This window comes from Camelus dromedarius, chromosome 15, assembly GCF_036321535.1.
Source record: "Camelus dromedarius isolate mCamDro1 chromosome 15, mCamDro1.pat, whole genome shotgun sequence".
In the NCBI taxonomy this organism is placed as follows: domain Eukaryota; kingdom Metazoa; phylum Chordata; class Mammalia; order Artiodactyla; family Camelidae; genus Camelus; species Camelus dromedarius.
Genome location: NC_087450.1, coordinates 22,688,587 through 22,711,710, shown reverse-complemented (window position 1 = coordinate 22,711,710; position 23,124 = coordinate 22,688,587). Strand labels below are relative to the sequence as shown.

The 23,124-nt window shown below is 34.8% G+C and overlaps 1 long non-coding RNA gene and 1 pseudogene across 1 annotated transcript in view; both read right to left on the bottom strand.

The window, feature by feature from the left end:
• The window catches only part of LOC105097232 (uncharacterized), a 474,053-nt gene that overhangs the window by 162,885 nt on the left and 288,044 nt on the right, over positions 1 to 23,124 (bottom strand). The gene's annotated exons all lie outside the window — the stretch shown is intronic.
• LOC116157376 (large ribosomal subunit protein eL28-like) overlaps positions 19,652 to 23,124 on the bottom strand; it is a 35,768-nt pseudogene continuing 32,295 nt past the window's right edge.

The following is a 23,124-nucleotide window of genomic DNA, read 5'->3' as shown; positions in this document are numbered from 1 at the left end:
GTGTAGAATGAGAGTTGATAAAGGTACATATTATGTTATCTATTTCGTAGCTTTTGCAGAAAAAAAATTTTTTTTGTATCACAGATGTTATACTTAAGGTGTGTGAATATATATATATATATATGTGTGTATATATATACACACATATATATATTCTATTTAGGTAATCTAGTTTCATCAGTAAGAAATTGGTAAAATATTTTCACTTAAAAATAACTAATTTGCCAGAGCAAGGTATTAGCTCCTTTACATATCTTTCCCCAAATTTTCAAAACATCATTTCTAATAAATTCATAAACTCATTGTATAAAGAAACTGATGCTTAGAGTGATTAAGAAGTTGCCCAGAGCCGTGAGCTAGGATTTATCCCACATCTATGGGATTGTGATTTGGAAAACTAAAAGTTTTTAATTTGACTAATCAGCTTTATTAATGCTGAGTCTCTGAGTAAAGATTTAATTTATTCTCATACCTAAAATTAGAATTTTTTAATCTCTAAGAAGTTTTACTTTGATTTTCTTTGTTCCCTATACCCATCTTTCTCCCTGGCCCTCTCCCTAAACCTCCTAAAAATTGTCATTTTCTAGGATTTCAGGATGAGACTCTCTGTACAATCACATTTTTCACCTTTTCTAACTTTAGAAACGGTCAATGAGAATTTTAGACAGCTTTTCTTCAGATTCAATTTTGATCATATACAAGACTCAATCAGCCTTCTCAGGTCCTTTCATGAACAGGCTCAGAAGTAAGGCACGTTAGGTTTGATGTATTTCAAGTCTCATATAATGCACTGTTCACTTTCAAATGTCTTCATGCACAGCTATTCTCTTTCTATACCTCAAAGCCAAGAGAGGCATTCCTCTAAAAGAATTTCCCAACCTACCACCATTAATTCCATATGAATATGTTGAGGAGATAATAGAGAGAAATCCCCAAAGGAAACACCACTCGCACAGGCTAAAGCAAAAGAAAATATCAGGTCACATTTGTCTTCTTTTCTTTCACTGACTTATCATTAAGCACAGATATTGAAGGGAAAAAAAAAACCCCTAAGAGACAATATGTGATTTCAGAGCTTTCTGCCTTTCAAATAACTTATACTAATTGGTGTGCCCATAGACAGTACGATACAACGGAAATCATAGTGGCTGGATGAGCTCCAACTCTCACTGACTAACGGATGATCCTAGGCATCCATTCACTAGTCTCCAGATTCAATTTCCATAAAACCATCCTAATATCTATTGGGGCTACTTAGAAGCTTCAGTGATACATATAAAATGTTTCATAAACTGCAAAGCACATAAAATGGAGAGTATATTATTGCTGAGAAAGGTATGTTTTTTGGTAAGAAAGTTTTGCCACAAAACCTCATTCCTTGTTCACTGCACTTACGGATCAACTCATTTTTATTTTTAACATTTTGTGTACTTTCCTTTCCAATCTTTATTTGAATTTTACATCATAACATCCACAGTCATGGGAAAGTAAAATAAAGAGAACACATTAGCCTGATTGATAGCTGGAGATTGACACGTCTCATTGTCAGTTTGGTAGAGCTGCACGTGGATCCCAGCTCAAAATTTGAAATCTCCCTCAGAAATTGTGTGCTAACTTAAATCGAATTGCAATATATTTTCATAACTTTGTGATCTGGTTGAATTTGGTGCATCTGAGGTGCCAATTAAAGTTGAATCCAGGCCCTGTCATTTTAGATGTCCCATGCCTGCGACCAATGGTACAGTGGTGTCATTTTGCAGTATTCTCAGTTGGTACACGAAACTATCTGTGATTATGGGTCATCTGATAGTAAAATGTCATGATATTCTTAACAACACTGATGATAAATATACTCCTAAAAAAGATAAGATACCTCAAGTCTGAGAATTGTGTTATATAGGAGAATATAGGATTTGAAATTAAGTGCAAATCATTCAGGATTATTTCCACTGAAATTCTAAGCTCCGTAATAAATTTTGTTTTCTCTCAGTTTAGGTAATCTGTACTTTTTTCAGAAATAGATTTTAAACGAGTAAAGTGTTTCACCTTCTTGTAAGTTATATACATATATATATGTGTGTGTGTGTGTGTGTGTATGCATATACACATATATATGCACACATATATTTTTCCAGAGAGGGGAAAATATTTGTAAAGCTCATCAAATAGTAATTATCTAAAAATTTTACTTGCCCTGCCTTATAACTTCTAAATGATGTCTAATGTCTATAATTTTCTACAGTTTTCTGATATACCTGTTGTTACTCATAGTAATGTCATTAATTGAGACAGTCATGAATATAGTCTTGACACTGGAATGCAACTTTTTTCTTCTTTCATTGATGCAAAAAACATGTTCATCAACTAGCATTTTAATGTTGGGAACTAAGATATTAAAGGCCTTTGGTACTAACATATTCACATCGTATTCTTGATTTTCTCACTGAAAGGATGAGAACCCTAAACTTTTAGTAACTAATAGAGTCCCTCACATTAACACAGCAACCTATAATTACATTCTGAAGTAAGAATGTGCCCTGTTTCAGGTCTTAACCATCTCCTTCCTCTGATACATCAGAAGTTCAGAGATTTTTTTTTTCCTTTACAAATGAAGTTAAATAGTTCCCATGATGGATTTCTATCACCTTTTTGAGTTTTATTTGCCATTGCAAATCTCTCACCCTGAGTCACATTCACACATGCATTTAGTGTTTCTGTAAAGTTTCTGGGATTTTCATTCTGGAAAGTATTAGTCTGAAGATGACTCATAGCAAGTACTCCATGTCTCTGACTTGAACTCTCAACAATAACATCTCTAAAAGGGCTGCTTAGACCAGACCTTGGCTCCTCAACATTATTCTCCAATAAAAGGAGTTAGTTTTCCCAGGAAAACGGCCAATGTCAGAGCTGGGGCACAGAAATGTACAACTTGACACTGGAACATCTTGAGTTGGCAATAAATAAGAACATACACAAAAAACAAATAGAAGGCATGTTGAAAGAACACAAGAGCCAACTGAAAGGAGCTTCCAATGGCTAAATCTGGCATAAATTTAGCAAAAAAACAATGATAATATTGGATTACAAGAAACAGAATAAAACAAATATATATTAATCCATACTAATATAAATGAATGAACGAATAAATGAATAGATAGTTACATAAATACAGGAGAAAAAATGGTTCTTTGTGTATAGGAAATTCCAATTAACAAATGTAGGAGGAATAAACAAAATAGAAATTTACCATTAGATGAGTACTACCATAATAGCTGTGGGAGGCAAGACTATCTATGGATACTAAAATAGGTGAAGGAGAGCATGATGAGAAACAGGATATCTGGATATTCTTAAAGTATCTCCTCATTAGAGACATGTGAATTACAAAAGAAGAGTTATAACTTTTACAGTGAAAAAAAAATGGTCGACACTTTAGCCACGTGATCAAAGCTAGTATTACCATCAATAAGACGCAGTGACCATATGCCCTTCCTGAAGTGGTGCACAGACAAGAATATATTATTTCTGTGGTGCTCTTGCCAAAAATGTATAACCTCAACCTAATCATGAGAAAACACTGCACAAACCCAAACTGAGAGCTATTCTATACATAACTGGCCTAGAGTCTTCAAAAATGTCAAAGTTATGAAAGACAAAAAGAAAAGAAAGAAAAAACAAAAAGACTGAAGAAATGAGGAATTGTCCCAGATTAAAGGAAAGTAACACAGAATGAAAATTAAACAGTGTGAGATCCACAATTGGATCCTGAATCAGAAAAAGCCCATTAGTGGGAAAAATGGCAATATTCAAGAAATGTCAGTGTATTATTTAATAGTACTGTATCAAAGTTAATTTCTCCTTTTTGATAGCTTTATAATGTTTTTTTAAGACATTAACATTAGGAAAAGCTGGGTGAATATATAAAGGAATTCCCTTTATTATGTTTGCAACTATTCATAAGTCTAAAATTATTTCAAAATAAAATTAAAAAAATAAACGTCTGCTTTTGAAGGTTTCCCTCCAAAACCTCTACAGTTGAGACAGGATATTGAAAGATACCTTAAGAAACTAGATCCTCTGAGATGATCTTTTCAATCTCAAGTAATATGAGGAGAACCTTGTAAAAGAGAAAAAATATCTGAAGTTTATTAATACATTCTTGTTCTCTACTTCCGAAATGCTGTACTGAGATTGTTCAATACCATCTTTGGAAACCAGACTTTGAACCATTACTCTTCTGGCTGTTCCTCTGGCTGCCTGAAACAGGCTGGAAGTCCATTGAGTCTCCAAGTCTCGTTGGACACTATCATACCGCCTAGCAGTGTCCTTGGAGCATGTCTCCCGCTCCCCTTGTGAGTGTCTCCATTTAGTTCCTGGAGTATCTTTGGGTGTAAAATGTTCCCCAAAGGAGAGGTGCAAACAAAATTGTATTTGTGTGCCCATGTCATGTTACCATTGGGCTTCGTGTTTTCATTCCCCAAACACATTTAAATAGACTTTCCACATAGGCAGCTTTCTAAATAAAATACGTATTAAAACATTTAAAAGCTCAGGTCAGAAATACCTCAATAGAATCTGGTATTTAAATAAATTACATTTGTTTGTTTTTTCTTGCCAGGAACCCCTAAAGAAGACGTGTTCAGGGATAGTATGCTCATCTCTGCTTTACATCCTTATCTCTTCCCAACAACCAACTACTTCAAAAAGCACTTGCTAGAATAAAGTATGTGATACCTACAGTGCCTGGTGGCCTGACTCCTACAACCATATCTAAACAGAGTTCTGTTACAGCAGTTTCATTAGGAAAAATTCTTGATGTTTCCTGATGTTTCTACCCTTTTTCTCATTAAAGGGTAATCTTTTATAAGATATATTTGTATTTAAGTATATATTCATATAAATTCATGTATATATGCACATTTATATATATATACATGTATATATCATATGTCATAAATATCTTATATTAAAGCAACTGTATAGTCACCTCATGCTCTAAAATCCTTTTAAAAGCCCCTCTTTTGTTTAGGATAAAGTTTAAACTATTTACGAACTTCACAATCTGTCTTTGACCTTTCTCTTTTACTTTAACTATTAGTAAACGCCTACATAAAATTTGTAATTTAGCTTTCTCCATTCATAGTTTACATAATTCCAGTTCTATTTATTTTTAACATTTACAAGACATCTTTCTACCAACTTCTCCCTTCTCTCCATTTATTTTTTCTTTGAGAATTGGGCAGATTTAATACAACTAACTCCATGAAGACTGATGAATTCCAGTCCTTTTTTAACTGCTTTTTTCAAACTACTTCACTTTTAAAAATGTGGTTAAAGACACATACAACACATGATGTGAAATATACCGTCTTAAATTTTTAAGTGTGCAGGACAGTAGTGTTAACTAAAGCACTGTTGTACAGCAGATCTCCTTTTACAAAACTTGTTTGTCTTCTTGGCATCTTCTTTCGTGTGTTTGTTCAAATTTTTTGCCCATACTTTAAGTTTTAAATAATCTCAGTCCTCATTTTAAATATGAACTTAATTTGAAGCCTTAAATCCTTAAAAAATAATCATATACACTTTCAGTACCTTTTTCAGTGTCATAATTAATCTAGATATTTTAAAATCTCAGTTCCAATGCTTCCTAAAATGCTATCACATCCAACAAAGGTACGTGTGTGTGCGCGCGCGCGCGCACGCACATGTGTGCATGTGAAGTTTTAAATAAATGTGATGGAAATTAAGTAACAAAGAGCAGATTTTAGCCCCTTGAGTGCAGAAGAGTGAGTTATGATTTTCCTTTACTGTTACTTATTATTTAAATGAAACAAAATAATAGCTAGTTTTAACTTTAACAGCACCTATTATAATATGTTATAGATGTAAAAGAACTGAAAAGAGAAGTTGATGGACTCTCTAAAAAAAACTAATTGCAATGGCTGCCTAGTGTACTTGAAAGAACAAAGAAACCAAATAGCCGGAGGATATTTTACCATTGGTAGGACTACCTTTTATTCATTGTTGTATTCTTAACAACTAACAGAGTCCTTGGACACAGTAGATAGGTAGTCAGCTAGCATTTGTGGAATGAATGGACAAATTTCAGAAAGACTAGAACCAAAGCAAGATATAAAAAGATAAGAGAAAGCAGAGAGAAAAAGAAAGGGTGGTGAGAGGGTGAGAGAGAGAGAGAGAGAGAGAGAGAGAGAGAGAGAGAGAGAGAGAGAGAGAGAGAGAGAGAGACTGATTTAATCCTAGCATCAGCATCCTTCCTGCTTCCCAGAGCTAAACTTGTGTGCTTATCACACTCTCTGCACTCAAACACATCTCAACTTTCAAGGCCAGTCCTGATATGAAGCAGAAAGTGTTGAACAGCCCTTCCTCCATAGCTTGAATGGGCACCATCATTCTTATAGATTATCTGACTCTAATATGCATCTTAATTCTGATCATTGGATTTCTCCTTCATACTCAAGGCCCAGCCTCATGCCAACAGCCACTCGTAATTGCGCCAGCTCTCATCTGCTTTTCTGCCTTAGCTAGTGTTTCTGATGTCTGGTTCCATTATTCCCCTCGTACTCCTGACTCTTTAGAATTGAACTCTGTTGTTCTTTCAAGTCTTTTGGATCAGAACCTGCTCTGTACCCCAGCAGGTTTCTGTAGTCCAGTTACAGAAGTGGTAGGAGTTTTGTTTAGCTGTCTCCATTTCTAAGAACAGTTGACCCTTGAACAGCACAAGTTTGAACTGTTCACATCCACTTACGTGTGGATTTTTTTCTATAGTAAATTCTACAATACTACACAATCCACAGTTGGGTGAAATCAGGGATTCAAACTCTTAGATAAAGAGGGTCGACTACAAATAATAGGTGGATTTTTGATTGTGCAGAGGGTGTGCGGCTCTAGTTCCCATGTTGTTCAAGGGTCAACTGCACACATTTCTAGCTATTGTTAGCAATATCCCTCTACCACTCCCTCCTCATTGCCAGCTGGTTGCTGGAATTGCATTCTGCTTTTACCTGACGCTTTTATATTAATATTAAACTAATATTAATATTAAACTAATATTCTATGGTCAAAGGCTACAGCTCTCACCCTTGATGTCCATAATCAATTAACGGATGTAGTTCCAGGTCTCTCACCCTTTATTTCTGCTCAAAATTATAGTAAATAACTGGGCCAAGCTCTACCCATCCCACAGTGATTTAACATTCACATTCCCGAAGAAAAATTTTACACGTTGAAATCTTAATAAGTAATACAACACAGTGAAAAAGAGCATCAGCTTTGTAGTCAGACAAGCCCATTTCTAAATCCTCCCTCATGACCCGTAGTAGAGAGAATAATGGCCCCCCACGATGTTCACATCCTAATCCCCAGAACCTATGAGCATGAGATGTTACAAGCCAAAGGAGAATTAAGGTAGTAGATGGAATTAAGGTTGCTAATCATCTCACTTCGTGATAGGGAGATTAGCCTGGATTATCTGGGTGGACCAATATAATGATCTTTATAAGTGAATCAGAGTCTGAAGTGTTAGTGTCAGAATGATGTGATGTGAGAAAGACTCAGTCAACCATTACAGGTTTTGAAGACCAAAGAGGGCCAAGGATGTGAATGCCTATACACACTGGGAAAAGCAAGGCAATGGATTATTTCTTAGAAGAATGACACCAGAAAGGAAAGCAGCCCTATGGTCATCTTGATTTTTAGCTCAGTAAGACTGATCCTGGACTCCTGATTTACTGACCTGTAAGATAATGAATTTGTGTTGTTGCCAGACACTAAGTTTGTGTGACTTAGCGGCAAAAAGAAACTAATAACCAAATTACGAACTGTGTAGCTATGAGCAAGTTACTCAATGATGCTGAGCTCCAATTCCCTCATTTAAATAGGGCTGTTAATTTGGTTGATAACACTGTGTAATAAAACTGAAATTTGCTAAGAGAGTAGAACTTAAATCTACTTGCAAGTAAACAAGAGATAAATATGTGAGGTGATGGATATTAATTAACTAGATGAGAGAAATCTTTTCAAAATGTATTTGTATATCAATTCATCATGATGTAGACTTTAAATACCTTACAATTTATTTGTCAAGTATACCCAATAAAGCTAGGAAAAAAAAAAAAACAAACCCAGGGCTTTTAGAGAAAATAGCTGTAGAAAAAAAGGAACTTTATAAACAAACAAACAAATAAATAAATACTGTTAATACTATGTTTCATTAAATCTGTACTCCATTATTAGTAATTAGACATAAACAGATAAAACACTATTTATAAATGAATAAAATAACTGCCAATCTAACCTTGGTACAAAGCTTTCATCACATTTTGTATTTTTGTTTTATACACATTTAAAGAGTTCTCTTAGACTTATTTACATTTAGATTTTATCATATATCACTCTTGTGCATACACAAAACTTAACTATAAAAAATAGTTAAGTTACTACTAAAACATTGTCACTTTCAATGTCTAATTTTTCTGAACTGTTTTACAAGTCTGAGTCATAGATGTGCATGCTTTATCAAAAATATTGTTCTTTCTGCCATCAAGAACATTTATAATGTGGCCTTACTTCAATAGGCTTCAAGTTTTTCTTCCAGTCCACTAGTACCCACATATAAGTTTTAATGTGCACATGTAGGCAAGTCAGGATTGCCATCTGACCAAACAGGGATTGCAAAATGCAAACTGATTTGGAGATTTATGGCCTAAACACAAAGGTATAAAGACTTCAGATTTTTAAATATATTTCTCTTTCTGAATGCTGGTTTAGTGTATTTTCATTCCCAGTTATGTTTTTCTTAGTTTCATAAATCCTCATGCACTCAACAGTGTAATAGTCAACAAAGGAAATTCGGAAAAGAAGGCTAATTCTTAATTTTTAAAGTGGCTAAGAATAATTAATGTGGATAGAAGATCAAAATTAGAATTATTTTTAAATCTATATGTATATCTATCTTTTTATATACACACACATATATATATTTGTATGTATAAACTTATAGAGAGAGATATATGTGTTTACACATATATATCAATAGATAACATAGATATAATGATAGAGATATTGATATCAGGATATTTTTGTTCTCTTTCCATGCAAAACCAGTGAAAAATGAAGAGACATACTTGAAGATAAGCAGTATTTCACAGTCAATTGCTCTCTTTTATTCAATTTGATAACTATGTGATTTAGCCACATTGTGTTTGTTCTTAAGTTTTTTAGGGTCTCTGTTGAATCAGATGCGTGCAGAAATAAGACACATGAATTTATGAAAGAAACATATTGATTGAAGTTGGCAAGTGTGTCAGAGCAGAGAAGCACTTTTGAAAATAACTAGCTAGAAGAAAAAAATTGAATTAAAGAGTTATATAAGCACGTATTTTCTTTATTCTTTTTTTTTTTTATCACTTACAGGTTTTCTGAGTGTATATAAAATAGTGGTCATATTAGGGACATACTTTTTTTTTAATAGAAATCATAGTTCCAACTAAGGAAGAGTTGAAAATTAGTTTATTTACATATTTGTGATAGAAAGTTAGTTTCAAACCATTTTCTCCTCATATAAACAAAAATTGAGAATTGCTGAATTATTAAGTATAATTGGAATAGTGATTAAAATTAAAGTTAAAATTCACAAAAACTATCTTGTTTTACCCTTATTAGCATGAAATCTCAGAATTACACAAACTCTCTCAAAATATTTTCTTGTTTAGCCAGCCAATTAGAATTATGGTTAACTCATCTAAGACAAAATAAACTTCAAAGAGATGATACGCTGGAAAAAGTTCAATAGATGTTTAAAAACTGTAGAAAATCTATACTTATCAGAGTACATGTTCACAAGATTTTAGGTAAGTAAAATCAATTTTAACTCACCAAAGAAGAGTTTAAATAAAAATTTCAGTATATTTTCTGCTTACTTCCGAGATAATCTCCTAAAAGATTAAAATATTTTCCACAATGGATGTAACTCTTCCATGGTAATTACATCTATCATTTTAAAATAAGCACCCCTACAAAAAGGAGAATGGGAATGAGCAAGCAACACATAAAATACAGAAGATAAATGCAAATACAGATTTAAAATATGGTTCATTTTCACTTGGTTATTTATTGATGTTTGACTGCATTGAAAATACTATTCCTCGATCTACCATTTGGTTTTGTAAGAAATTTATCAACAGAAACCTCAATTAAATAAAGTCAGGAGACCAGAAGGGGGCCCTCTCATGCTCTGTGATGATAGCGGAACCCAACAGGAAAAAGGCTCCTTTTCTTAGCAACATTTCAGCCCAAGAAAAGCCATGTACTCTGTTTACCTCAGCCCTTCCAAATCCCTTATAGAAAAATTCTTATATATTTTAATTGTTGATATTCTATACATAATTTGAAGTACAAACATACTTACCATTGCTTGGGTAAAATTTTGTAACAATTATGATTTTAAAGGCTGCTAATGATATATAATAAACATGGATAATTAGCTTTTAAATGTTTATAGAAAAATAAATTACCAGACTATATAAAAGTTGAGAGAACATTAACATTTTAAAGAATGTTACACATATTTTTGAGCCAATAAATGTAAAAAAGTAGAAAATTTTATTCATAAAATGTGAAAAACTATAAGGCAGAATATGAGCATTATATTATATAAAAATTCTTGCAGAATCTCTGGTATGCTACCATTCAAAATATGAACAAATAATTTTTAAAAATTTTACTTTAACTTTTCAAAATAAAACCTTATATGAGAAATTCTACATTGAAAAAAATCCTAAATTTATGCCACAGTTTAAAATAAAAATATTTAAATGCAAAAATATATATATATTGACAGTATGAGGAAAAAACTATTTTTAAAAAAATGAGATGCCCAAAAAAAATCCCGCTTACATCTATTTTAGTGAAATAGAGCCATTATTGTCTTACAGCACAAGTGCAGTATATTTAATTTAGCAGCACAATACACTGAGTTTTTATTTTTGTTGCATAGTAATGCAACATTTTAAAAGTTGATTACAAATTTTTAGTAATAAAATTATAAAACTTATAAATATTGTTGATATAAATTTTGATAATATTTTATTCTTTTATTTCAGAGTTCATTCTATCAGTGGATGATACTTGACTTCACACTAAACTTCAGTGAAATGTTTCTAACTATAAGCTTTTGGTGTTTGGCCAACATGTGCATTTGGTGCCAAAAATACGGTGCATTGTCTTTCAAACAAAAAATGAAGTTATTGAGGGAGATGAGCAAAGATTCTCTGATACCTTGAGGTAAGAAGTTTAAATTTGCTCTACCTTCTATGAAGAGCAGTTTGGGAAAGTGTGCTTAAAACAAAGCTATACTAAACTTGAAACATGAATACAAGTTGAAAGAAGAATACACTATGAAATAAGTTATGCAGATAATTATTCTCTAGGAATTTATCTAAACATAGTTATTATTTGATTTATGCAAACATATGAGTATAAGAAAATATTAAAAAGTACATTGAAAGGCTAGTCTTTATAGTCCAAAAATCAAACATAAAAACAAAATTTTTAAAAAACCGTATTAGTCAACAAAACAACACCGTGCAGTCATTAAAAATGGAAGAATTTTCATTAAATAAAATAATGTTTCCAATACACTAAGATGACAAAATACATTAAAAATAGTATGTACAGGACAGTGTCATTTTTATAGTTCTATTAGATAGCTATCTAATTATTAGTAATAATTAGATAATTATTAGTAATACTCCATTTCACTCAAACTATTTCTTATTGGATGAATATTATACCAATCTCCACCTATAAGGTAGTTACAGTTCTACTGGCTTCTGAGGAAAATATTAAGATACATTCTTACTTAAATCTAGAATCTGATTTATACAGCACCACTGATGAAATTCATTCTGCCCTGAAAAACTATGCCTCCAGAAAACCAGAAAACAATTTCTTTGTAAATTCCATTGGTGCTGCGTTCCTACATCAATAAGATCTTGAAGACAGAATTTTCTCATATAAAATTTTCAGTTTCAGTATGTGCTTCATTTGGTGACCACATATCTAAGATTGTCAATATTATCACCAAGGGGACACCAAATCACATAGCTGAATAACTTTATAGAAACTTCTCATATCTTGGAGAAAATGAAAAGAATATCTTCAGGTTGTATGGTAAGGGTCAGAAAGTCTCAAAGATAAATAAAAGCTACTTCAGTTCCATCTTTGTAAAGAAGAAAAATCAAACACTTTACTCCAATTCAGCCAAGAGTAGGAACATATGTGATAGTTTATAAACTTAACAGCAATTTCTCTAATAGCATGTTTTGACTTCATGAAGTACAAAAGCTCCATGTGAATCAAACAATCAAAATGTAGTACAATGACAGATGAAGATGACAAACATTTTTATATACATATTCACAATTTATGTCAAAAATGGCATCTGGGAAATTATACCCATTAGAATAAAAAGATGATATCCTAAAAACACACAATGTAGACCAGACTTAGATAAGTGGGGTCTTTTGCCTGTATGTTCCCCAAAGGACTGATCTTGCTACATATAGTTTATTTATTGGTTTAATTGCAACTCGTGTTACCTTCCAAACAGTTCTTTTAGTCACTATGTTGGTTGAACAAAAGAAACATAACTTCCAAAAATACACTGTATACTTTATTTACTTATAAATTATTTCTGTTGTCAAAATTTTATTGGAATAGAAACCCTCTGGTAAAATAGTTGAGTTTCTTATAAGGCATCTGTTCAGCCCCAGAACGTTAATGAAAAACTTCTTGGGAGGGTTCAGGGAAAATAATCTCAAATATGTACTCTAAGCTTTTAGAAACCTGAAGCAGCCTTTTATTTTAGGAGAGTAGAAAAATAATGACAGATAATAAACTGTGCCTACTTATTCGCACAACCAAAGAATTCAACAGCAAGGGATCTCTCCTTGGCTTTATATGCAAAAAACCTGCTTTAACTATATCCCTCCTCACTAAATAAACTAGCAGTTTAATCATCAGGTTGATAATTCAGACCTCAGGGAAAACACAGGAAAACACCTAATAATTAGTTCTATTAAATTAAATAAATGAACACTCATATTTTAGTGGTATTTTCCTTAATACAGTATTATAACAAACAGACATTTTAACCTCTATGCCAAAGATAAGTAGGTGGAAACATGCCTAGAATAATGACTTTACAGAATAAAAGGCTCTGGTTTCTTTAATTATATAAGAAAGGTGAGAGAGATTTAAAAAAATTTTTTTGTTTGTAAAGTTATCACTTCTCTGTAATATTTCACTTATTCACTGGAGAACACTACTTTTCCCCCAACAAAATGTATTCTGACCCCAAAATCTTCATATTCTAAAAAATGGTTTCATAGAAACAGTTTGCCAGCATGTTCACTGTGTTTTGTTCTCCAAACTTATCCAGATGGAAACAGAGTAATACAAAAAACTTTCACTTGTTGATCCATAAGTGTAATTATAAAATTCCATCAGCAAATTAAAATTCTGGGAAAATATTTATTTTAGAAAACGATCTGTGTGTCCTTAGGTATTTGCAAAAAAAAAAATGTTTGAGTAAATTGATAACCCTTTCCTTCGGCAAATTTAATTCCTGTAAGTCCCAGGAAAAGTTGAAACATTAAAAGAACAAACTTGTCTTTAATTTTTGTATTAACATATGTATTAATTAGGTTTTGCCATATGATAATACTATATAACAAAAACCCTAATATCACAGTGGCTTATAATACCACATTAATTTCACACTAACATATCTTCTGGTTAGCTGCAATTCAATTGATTTGTTCTGAGCTTGGACAGGCCAGGTGACATTATCAACCTTGGGCTGGGTTCAGGTCTGCTTCACATGCAGTCATTCTCTACTCCAACTGAAAGGAGCAATGGATACATGGGGGTGACCTCTTCTCCCATTGCCATGCCTCCCAAAGTCTCAGCTCAAAGCTGGCACACTGTCACCACTGATCACATCCACCGGCCACAACCAGACATTCAGCCAATCATTGTGAGTCCAGGAGGTGGAAGAGAAGGCAGTGAATACTTGCTGAACAGTAGTCTAAGCTACTACAATGTGGATGAGTTAGTTCAAATTCTCTACTAGAGGAAGATAAAATGATAGATTCTACCTCTGTGACCAATATTCAGCAAGTCTGAGGGGAAATGACACAATTGAGCACTTTGCCTATTCAAAGACTTACACTTTGCTGGGGTGCAGAAAATAGCATTAAAGCATTAAAATACAATCATCTCTTCTATTTGCCAAATGGTCTTGGAAATTTAAAGTGATATTAATGATAACAAAGTCAGAGCCAAAGTAATGCTCAATGTTCTTCTTAATTAGAAAAAGGCTTGTCATAATTTCATTGTCAAAATACAAAAATGAATAAAATTGCAGAGGCTAGCATAATTTCTCTGTTCTTCAATCTAAACCTTTTTATTTTCATCGTTATTTTTTAAAAAAAATAAGAAAAATGACACCTATGTTATGATATTTGTTAATTCAAGTTTAGTTAACTGTATAACATTTCTGGTTGATAAATGCAGTGATGAAACATATTTTTATTTTCCATTATAGAGATCAAACACTTGGCCCTTCTGCAAGGTCCAAGTGCAATTCCTTTTTTTTTTTTTCTTTTTCTCTCCCTCTCCCTGGCATTAGGTCAATATGGCCTATTAGTATTCAAGGTAAAAAGATGATTCCAAATAGAGAATGACAAAGTTAAAGTTGTTTCCTGACTTCATTATTCATAATGTTTTTAATCACTAAAATACTGTTTTCTATTTAGAATGCTAAGCCACCTTCTACAGCATGCTACTTGATTTTATTAACTGATACACATCTTGCTGGATGATTTTGTACTTAATCCCCCTTCTATAACCAGCTAATATTCCACTTCCTCCACTAAGCTTTTTCCCGATACAGTGACCTACAGTGATCTCACCTGTCTCTGACATCTTTTGGCTTTTGTCAACACTATTATTTTTCTTGGGTGCTTATGTGTGTATGTGTTATTCTTTCAAGCAGAAAGACTGGTTATCTAGTGCTACTTAACTACTAGCAAAAACAGTAACAGTTATTTATCAGTCTTATCTGCTATCTTTCTGGAGTTAACGACCCCAGCTAGGCAGTTGACCTATGGGGTCTTTCATGCAGTTGTAATCTGACAGTACCCTGGGCTGAAGTCATCTCAAAAGCCACCTCAGTTAAGTGTCTGGAGGCTGAAGCTTGCCGCAAGTGAGAATCTCACTGGGAGCTCTCAGCCAGAACACCTACATGTGCTTTCTTGATGTGTCTGGGATTTCCACACTTCGTGGCAGCTGGATCCCAAGTGTGGATGTCTCAGGCAGAAAGGCAGGTGGAAGCTGTGTTTTCATTTATTAACCAGTCTCAGAAGTCACACGCCTAGACCTCATTTTAAAATGACATTCTAACCTTATCTCCTTGCCCTACATTGCTTATACCTCCTACCCAAAGGGGCAGGGCTAATAAAAATTCTGATTAATAGATAAATGAAGTCAATGTTTTGATTCGTGTAATTATATTTGCCTAAGGCTTATGTTACTCTTTCAATGTCTATAATTTTCCATAGTTAGCTTTTTAATTAACAAAGACACATTATAAAATGAAATTTAATTGGGTATTTTCCTTTACTCAGCTTTAATAATTAAAACAGAGAAGCTGAAAAAAAACAGATTTGAATCCCATTATGAAGCAGATACCAGCTCCATGATTAACAAGGCCGTATAGAATTTGTCAGGATATAACGGAAAGCTGTACTCTGAATTATACTTAGAGATAAAATTTAACATTCAGAATAATCAAATTCTCTGGAAAAACTAAGGACTTTGGTTTTATGGCAGTTCAACTTATTAACTGGCTTTCAAATATTAAGTAGACATTTTAATTTAGATCACTTGTGGATATAATGTACTTTCCATCAAGTTCAAGGTCCTCACATGCATTTATGTCTGTTGTTCACAGCTCTGGGGTCCTGGATGAGACAGTAAGTGGGGGCTAAAGCTCATTCCGTTCTCTGTCTGCCAAGTCATATACCTTTAGCACCAGGCTGTTCAGTGTACGTTTATGAGGTGCTCTTCTGGATTTGCATTAAAATGACACCATATGGGTTAGTGGAGCCCCTGGTATGAGACGTGTTGTCACAGGAATTTTCCTCAAAGGAAATGGTGTCATAGAAAGGCTACTACAGTCCTGGCATAACAAACAGAGGCAGTTTGGATCTTGGCTCTGCCACGGACAGTACTGTGACTTTGAGAAAGTGATCCAACCTCTCTGAGCCTTAGCCTCCTCACAAATAAAGTGGAATGTCAGTTCCTATCTTCCAGAGCTGATGTGAGGAGTGGAACTAATCCATGAGAAGCATGAAGTACAGTGCCTCATAGAGCAGAAATTACTGAAATAGCACCCATGATAAATTCTAAGAGGAGTGTTGTCTTAGTGTTTTAATCCTTGGTTCTGTGTTTGGTTTTTTGATAGATACAGAACTCTATAATTTGATTTTAGGCACATAAATCACTGGTTAAAGTCACAGTAAGAAGAAAAAAAGAAAGAAGTATGTTATAATTCAGTTCAGGAAAAACAATCTTGAACCAAATATTCATAAATATTTGTGTCAGAATTAATCAGTTTGGATTTTCAAAAATTAGTTTCCTAATTTTCTATATATAGTCAGCACTCGGCATCTGCAACAGATTGGTTCCAGAACCGCCCCAAAATACCCAAATCCTTGGATGCTCAAGTCCTTTATATACAATGGCATAGTATTTGTATATAAATTATACCCATCCTCCTGTATACTCTGTCATCTCTAGATTACTTATAATACCCAATGCAATGTAATGTTATGCAGATAGTTGTAAATACAATGTCAATGTTATGTAAATAGTTGCCAGAGCATGGAAATTTCAAGTATTGTTTTTTGGAACTTTCTGGAATTGTTTTCTTTTGACTATTTTTTCTGCAGTTGGTTAAATCTGCTGGTGCTGAACCCATGGACATTGGAGGCTGGCTGTAATTTTCAAAATCTAGCTTCCTGCCACAGAAAGAATGATAAGATCACATCCTATGATAACTTCATCTAGGTAAGCACCTTGCCCAGTGGCAGGATCCAGTTAGATCCTGGTTTGACCTCACTCTTGATTAACTACACCTTGCTACAAATGCAACAGATTCATCAGAAGGATGACTCACGGTTAAAAATAAAGTTAAAATAATAGCATAGATAAGATATATGCTTCTACTGCGTACAGGTAAAAAAAAAAAACTCTCAAGTGTGTGTTTGGAACATAATCTGACTGAATCGTTGCCTTTTTCAATGATGCACCTCTAATTATCCCTGTGGCTTCAAATTTTAATTAGGACTATTTCACAATGGAAAATGACATGATTATCTGTTTCTTAATAAACAAGAGGTGATTTAAAATATTCTTCAAACAAATATAAGCATGCTTCATAGACAACCACAATTTAAATAGTTTCACAATGCAGCCCCCAAAATATAGAGTCCTTACCAAAGCATTTAAGTACTGTCTTATCTCTTCTAGCTCATCTTGTGTGCTTGTTTCCCTTGCTTATGTGCTATGGTCACGCCAATCTTTCAGATCTTCAAAGGTATGCAGCCGTAGGACCCCTGTACAAGCTGTTCCCTCTTTCACTAATGCACTTCCTCCTATACTTTGCATATATCATGTCTCAACTTAAATCTCCATTCATGAAGATGCCTTCCCTGACACAGGGTTAACAAGTCAATCACTGTGAGCTTTTGTCATAACTCTCATTGCAAACAGAAAGCATGTATTTACTCTCTGATTACTTGTGTTTTCCCATGCCTCTTCCCACTAAGCCATATTTGTTACCTTCATTTGTCTAGTGCCAAGCAAACAGCAGGTCCCTCATAAATGTCTGTCACATGAATATACAAATAAGAGGATACAAAACTGTAAAAGTTTGAATATGTACAAATTAACACAAATGAAGGTTTGGAGAAAAATCTTCACAAATAAATACAGCATTCATATGGAAGAAAAATCTGAAAATAGATGAATGTTTCAAAAATAATGAACCATGAATCTCATCAAAGAAAGTAAAGTAATAAATGCCACATAACCAACTATGCATATGTATGGCTCTCATGACATCATTGTTTAAAGTAATAAAAAAATTAAAATTTACTTAAATGGTTAATTTAATCTGTAAAACATTTAATGCAAAGAATCATACCCCACCATTAAGAATGGGTGGAGATTTGGGTTTCTTATCAGGGAGAGTTGTTCAGGATGTATTTATAACTGAAAATCTAGAGTATAACCATTGTGCCTCATACAATTCCACTGAAGGGATTAGGGGCAAGACTGACAAGAATAGGAAATATGTTTGAACAATAGGACTATAGGTGATTTTTCATTCTTTATCGATTTTTGCTTGCTTTCTGTTTTCTAGAATTTTCTATGAATACTGGATGAGAGAGAGAAATTGATTTTAGCCCTGTATGCCTTTGGCACATCTCTTTTTGCTACCGTGCTTTTCTGCACAATCCCTTTAGATGTGTGTCTTCTCTACCAAGGCATTTTACCAAGTATACTGAGGCGCAATGTTTACCCTCAAGGACCTGATAGTCATATCGCTGATAAAGCCATATAAGGGATTCATGTGCAATGAATCCAAGATCTCTGATACACAGGCAGTGAGAGAACAGAGTCTCTCTGAAGAACAGTGCTTAGTTTCTCAGATAACTTCCTCCATCCCCTACTTCTTACTCGACGATAGTGGTGCCTTTCTCTTTGGCTCAGCAATACCTCCGGATTTGCCACCGAAGGACCTCAAGCACATCTTCCTCATTTAGTACCACAGACTCTTCTAAGTCCCATTTTCCACCCCCTCCCCTTGGCTTTGCTCCCGAGAATACTTCTTTGCCTTCAACCCATAGTCATTCTAATGTTAATGGGCCCCCAAGCAAGTTCTTCTGTAAGATACCAGCTTCTCCTGGATGACTGCCCCAGGGAAAACAAGGGTGGCTGAGAAAACAGCCTCACAGCTCTACCAGTGAAAGCATGAAGCAGTAACACCTTTGATGTAATGAAGCAGAACCTCTGACTGGACAGGAGAAACTTTCCAGGAGGCCCCTTCCCAGAGCCACAAATTAGAAGGCAAGGAAGCTGTCATTTATTAGATGTGCCTCTCCCCCTCTCTAGTCTTTACAATCAATATAATAAGCTTTAAAATGTGAATATTCCTTTTTAAAATTAAAAGAAAGTATCGCTCTCACAGCTGTTCGCTGAAAAGACATTAAGAGGAAATAATCTTGTGGTTATATTAGCTTCCTTAATTCCAGCACTAAGCTAATTATCTATCATCCCCTTCTGTGAGACAGGAAAGAGAAAGCTGCTGTAAGACAGCAGGGAGGGTCCAAAACACGAAGATGCAGAACTGCAGTACTGCGGCATCACTGACGTGAGCACGGCAGACTAGCTGGCCTTGTATGCTAAGGCTTCTTCACAATCCAAATCCAACTTTGCTCTGGCTGTAGTTTACAATGACCAGGTGGCTTTTTTTTTTTTTTTTTTTTGAGAAAAACTGGCTGACATCTTTGTTGCTTTGGAGGGCAGTGGCGGAGGGCTGTGCTCAAGAGCTCTTGGTGGAGCCCGTCTGCCTCCTCTTCACCATCACTACTTCTGCTGTGCTGGATGGCGCTGGCTCCATGGGTGGAGACCCCGCTCAGATCCCAGAGCTACTTGATTTTGCAGATAATGTGCTGGATGCTGCTGAGGGTGGCAGAGGAGTTCTTGTTGATGGTGGTCTGCGGGTAGGAGGTGGCGGGCTTTGCCGGCCGGATCTCCGCTTCACCACCACAAGGCCACTTTTGCACACCACAGTCTTGCGGTAAATCAGCCAGTTGCAACGTGAGGAATTGTGGGCCTTCGGATTACTGAGGTAGTGCCCTATGTCTGCTTGTTCTTCTTGACCAGGAAATTGGAGCAATTCCACATGACCATTCATCGCAGATGCGGGGACACGGTGACAGCTCCTTTTCCGGCAGCAGCCAGAGAAGGAGAGAGATTAAATGTTGATAAGGATATGTATGGGTCTTGTGGCCAGTGTAATTTGCAGGACAGGGACAATAGTCCTAAGGTTTCTGGTCAGTTAGCATCCCATTAGGGTTGACAGTAAAATACTGGATGCCCAATTACTTTTGAATTTCAGGTAAGTGACAAGTAAGTTTTGTACTGTACAAATACTGCATGGACATACTTACACTAAGTAATTATTTATTATTTACCTGAAATTTGAATTGAACAGGTTATCCTGTGTTTTTAAGTGCTAAATCGGCAGCCTATATCTAATTCACTGGCCTTGTCGAGGAAATTGGGCGTGGAGAATGCTGGAGATCCCTGTCTAACAAGACAGAGTTGTCGGCCTTACTCTCTTTCTCAAATCCTACCCTCCTCAACCCCCCAAAAAATACATTAGCCTTACTTCCAACCTCATTCTCAGGAGCTGGCAGGGGACTGGAACCAATAACAGGACATCCTCATCCATGTTACTGCTATGAAAGTTACAGCAGAGTTTTACGAAATAAACAACTGGTGATCCCAGAAGCACAGGAGCAAAGGGTACTGCTGAAAGAAAGGCTCCACTTAAAATTAAAGCTAAGTATGCTCCATTTCTTTTTATTGTGCTTATAGTTCCTTATATATTCTTTCATTCAAAAATAAAATGGCTAAAGTCCCTTCAAGTCACTTAGCAGTTTAATATCAAGATATTATTTAATATTCTAAAAGGTAATCTTAACTGCAGGATGTGTGATAACCACAAAGCCTGTAAAACATATCTAGATTATACAAGTGAATTTGTTCAGGTAAACTTGAAATGAGATCACTAGCCTGGCAGTAATCAAATGCTACTACACCGGAATCGAAAGCACCAGCATCCATACACACTCTGTGTGCTCCTTTTTAAAGCATTTAAATCTTTGGTCTAACTTGCTCCTTGAAGACCTGCTTATAATAAATGGTGCTTGAAATTTTATCCAAGTCTTATCCATAGTATATGAAACTCCAGTCTTCTCCCAAGACTTAGACCTAAGTTTGTTTTTTGTTTTTTTTTAAGTTAGGAGATTTTCTAAGGATAAGCAAAGGATACCTATGTTATCTCCTGCTTCTCTCTTCTTCCATCTCCCAATAATTCTCAGAAATGGAAATTGGCTTTTTATGATTTCCTTCTATAGGAGAGGTGTTCTTGACATTTTAGGCAAATGGATATCTTGCCTACACTGTGGCTCAAACTATGAAATGGTTCTTCATTGTTTGATTCTAGATGCTCTTCAAAGAAAAGGTAAAAAAGAAGAATTTGGAAAGTCTACCCAAGGACAAAAATGCCACTATTTATACTTTTTAATACCACTATATTTTTCCATACATTCTCTTCTTAATAAGCCCTATTTCTTTTATAAATCTTCATTTCCTCCAAAAGTCACAGATGTCTCAGACAGAAAGGCGCCAAGGTTAAAATTTCACAAAAGCAAGTAAGAAAATCACATTAAGGATTTTTAAAAGTCACGGCTGATACAGCATCAGGGAAGAGAAGAAAATTTTTAAACAGTTAAAAAAAGCTATTTGTGAGGGCTTTAAAGAGACAGCAGACTTCCTAATTGGCAGCAGTGTGTCCATGAACTGCAAGCTTAACCCCCCGTCTCCCCTACCTTGGACATGCTGTGGACTTAGAAATAAATGTATTTGCAAACTACCTTTTAGAACTTAAACCACTTTGGGAGTAGATGGACTTCTACATTTAATAATGTAAACAATCTTTAAAACAAATCCAACATATAAATTCCTATCACGTCTACTTTGAGAACCGTGGCTTTATTCTGACAAAAAAGAGTCAAAGTTATAATCTACTCAAAAGAAAATCAAATACTCAGAGAGGAAAAGGATAGAAGTAAAAATTTAATAGTGTTTCACTGAACAGCTGTACCAATTCTGAAACTTTTCTCAATATATTCAAACGAGAATCTCATTAACAAGGCAAAGGATTCTGGGAAGATAAGTGGATCGTAAAATAAAGCAATTTCAAGAAACAATCCACAATTAAGCTGCCATATGTGTTCCCTCTGTATGAGTGATACACAATACATAATGAGGTAAGGGCTACGAACATTTCAGAGACTTTCTATTTTTACCATGAAAGTCTTCCAGACGGTCTAAGGGTTTTGAAAAATATCAACTTCTCTTGAAAGTTTTCTTTGTTGGCTTTGAGAAAGATATTCCTTCATTGCTAGGCATTGACTCATGTGATGAATTACTGTCACATCTGTTTTCCCTTTTTAAGTTCAAGCAAAGGAAAAGAGTGACAAATTCTAATTGGTGAAACAAAGGATCAGATTTAACCCATGTATTTCAAATTTGTCCCTAGATGACTTTTGACTACAAGTGAAAGTAAACTTTTGCAATTATGGAGAGTCTTGCTGGGCCTCTATCCACTCCACAAGTGTTTCCAGCCCTCCACCTACTCAACAGATGTATATTAAGTGCTTACTGTGAGCCAGGAATGCTTACAGCGACAAGGAATGGAAGACCAACATTTTACTTCATAGGACAATCCACCCAACATTATCAGAATACACCTTCTTCTTAAACACACGCGGAAAAAAAAAACAGCAAAAAAATTCCCTGCTATCATAGAGATCCCTGGGGGATGGGGGTGTGGATGGACAACACATGACTTATCTGGGAAAATGAAAGAAGTAAGGGAGATAGTGTTGTTGATGGGTGGCAGGGCAGGTGCTCTGAGTGCAGTTTTAAGTATGATGGAAAAGGAAGGCTGCACTGAGAAAAAAGCTTGTGCAAAGAGACCTGAATTATGTGAGTGAACAATCCACACAGATATCTGAGGGAAGAATGTACCTGACAGACGAGACAGGAAGTACAAAATCCTTGAGGTGGTGTGCGCCAAATGCTGGAGCAGAAGTGAAAAACAGGAATTCCTGGACGTCGTTAGCGGGAACATAAATGTTACAGTCACTCTGTCAAAAGTCTTTTGTTTCTTTATAAATCTAA